Below are 2380 nucleotides of genomic sequence, written 5' to 3'. Positions count from 1 at the left end.
GAGCCCAGCACGTCGAGATTGCGGTGGCCGGGAGCGGTCATTGCACTCCAGTCTGGGCGAGAGAGTGAGACTCCATCTCAAAAAAAAAAAAAAAAAAAAACTGGCTCATGCGTGTAATCCTAGCACTTTGGGAGGCCGAGGTAAGAGGACTGGCTAATTCAAGACCAACCTGGGCAACTTGGCGAAACCTCATCTCTACAATAAAATAAAATAAAAAATTACCTGGGCATGGAGGCACATGCCTGTAGTTCCAGGTACTTAGAAGACTGAGATAGAGGGTTGCCTGAACCTAGCAGGTTGAGACTGTGGTAGCCACTGAGTGTACCACTGCACCCCAGCCTGGGTGACAGAATGAGACTCCAACTCAAAAAAATTAAATAAATAAATAAATAAATAATCCAAAAAGAACTATGAACAACTGTATGCCAACTAATTGGATAAATTCACTGAATAAATTCCTAGAAACACAAAACCTACAAAGACTATATCACAAAGAAATAGAAAATCTGAATAGATTTATAACTAGAGTTATAGAGACTGAAGCAGTAATTAAAAATAAATAAATAAAACTTCCTTACTTCTGATTCTCTTGATGGAGAACTAAAATCAGAAACAAAACCAAAAATCTCCAGATAAAAACTTTGGACCTGATAGTTTGTTTCACTGGTGAAGTCTACCAAACATTTCAAGAAACTAATACCAAAACTTTTCCAAAAACAAACAAACAAACAAACAATAAAAACCTTTGGAACAGGAGGAAAAACTTTCTAACTCACTCTGTGAAGCCAGCATTACCCTGACACCAAAATCAGATAAAGACATCACAAGAAAACTACAGGCCAGGTATAGGAGGACTTCTCTGGTGAAGGTGATAAAGAAATAGATTTAAGCAGATCTGAAAAGTAAGGAAGCCAGTCATGTTGGGAACATGCTCACACCTGCGATCTCAGCACTTTGGGAGGCCAACACAGGAGGACTGCTTGAGCCAAGGAGTTCGAGACTAGCCCGGGAAACACAGCAAGGCCTCATCTCTACAAAAAATTTAAAAATTGAGCTATATTTCAGCTAAAAAAAAAGATAAGAAAAAAAAAGAAAACTAGAAAAGAAGATAAAAGATCACTATCCCTTATGAACACTGATGCAAAAACCCTCAACAAAACAGTAGCACACTGAACTGAACTCAGCAGTATATTAGCAGGATGATACACAACAACCAAATGAGATACAATTTCTGGAAAGAAAGGACGGTTCGACATATAAAAATTGAACAATGTAATATGCCACATTAACAGAATAAAGAAAAAAATACACAAAATCATGTCAATTAATGTAGAAAAAGCATTTGTCAGGATGGCCATCATCAATAACTCAAAAAACAACAGATGCTGGAGAGGAAGTGGGGAAAAGGGAACACTGTTGTAATGGTGGGAATGTAAACTAGTAGTGCAACCTCTGTGGAAAACAGTGTGACAATTTCTAAAAAATCTGAAAATCGACCTTCCATATGACCCAGCAATCCCTCTTCTGGGAATATACCCAGAGGAACTCAAATCACTCTATAATAAAGATACCTGCACATGCATGTTTCTTGCAGCATTATTCACAATAGCAAAAACATGGAAACAACCATGCTGCCCTTCAAAACTGGACTGAATAAAGAAATTGTGGCACATTTACATGATGGAATATTATGCAGCCATAAAGAAAAACAAAATTATGAACTTTGCAGCAACCTGGATTGAATTACAGTCTATAACACAGTGATTTATCCCAGAAACAAAGATCTGAGTATCACATGACTCATTCATAAGTGGACCCTGAACATTTATCATAATACTGCAAGAAAGGGATTGGCAGTAGTGGGACAATGCCAGGGGTGGGGGGAGGCACGTAACTTAAATAAGGGTACCCACACTTTACCCATATGAAGACCACGTATGTACCTAACACTCATTTGTACCCCACATTTTCTGAGCTGGAGTCTCACTCTGTCGCCAAGGCTGGCGAGTAGTGACATACTCACAGCCACCACAGGCTCAGCCTCAACCTACAGGGCTCAGGTGATCCTTCTGCCTCCTCAGCCTTTCCAGTAGCTGGAACTACAGACATGGGGCACCACACCCAGCTAATTTTTTGATTTACTGTAGAGATGAGGTCTTGCCAAGTTGCCCAGACTGGTCTTGAACCACTGGGCTCAGGCAATCCTCTCACTGTGGTCTCCCCCAGAGTGCAGGGATTATAGGCGTGAGCAACCATGCCCGGCCTGTACCCCACATTTTAAAGGTAAAATAATTTTTCTTTTTTTTTTTGGAGTTGGAGCTGGAGTCTCACTCTGTGGCCCAGACTGGAGTGCAGTGGCTGCTCCCAGCCACCGCAGCCT

General features: G+C 40.8%; 1 protein-coding gene across 1 annotated transcript in view; it reads right to left on the bottom strand.

The window, feature by feature from the left end:
• KIF11 (kinesin family member 11) overlaps positions 1–2380 on the bottom strand; it is a 66386-nt gene that overhangs the window by 57669 nt on the left and 6337 nt on the right. The gene's annotated exons all lie outside the window — the stretch shown is intronic.

Source organism: Carlito syrichta, unplaced genomic scaffold, assembly GCF_000164805.1.
Source record: "Carlito syrichta isolate Samal-C Ts95f unplaced genomic scaffold, Tarsius_syrichta-2.0.1 Scaffold306983, whole genome shotgun sequence".
Classification (NCBI taxonomy): Eukaryota; Metazoa; Chordata; class Mammalia; order Primates; family Tarsiidae; genus Carlito; species Carlito syrichta.
Note: the sequence above shows the minus strand (reverse complement) of the source record. Positions and strands in the feature narration are given on the sequence as shown.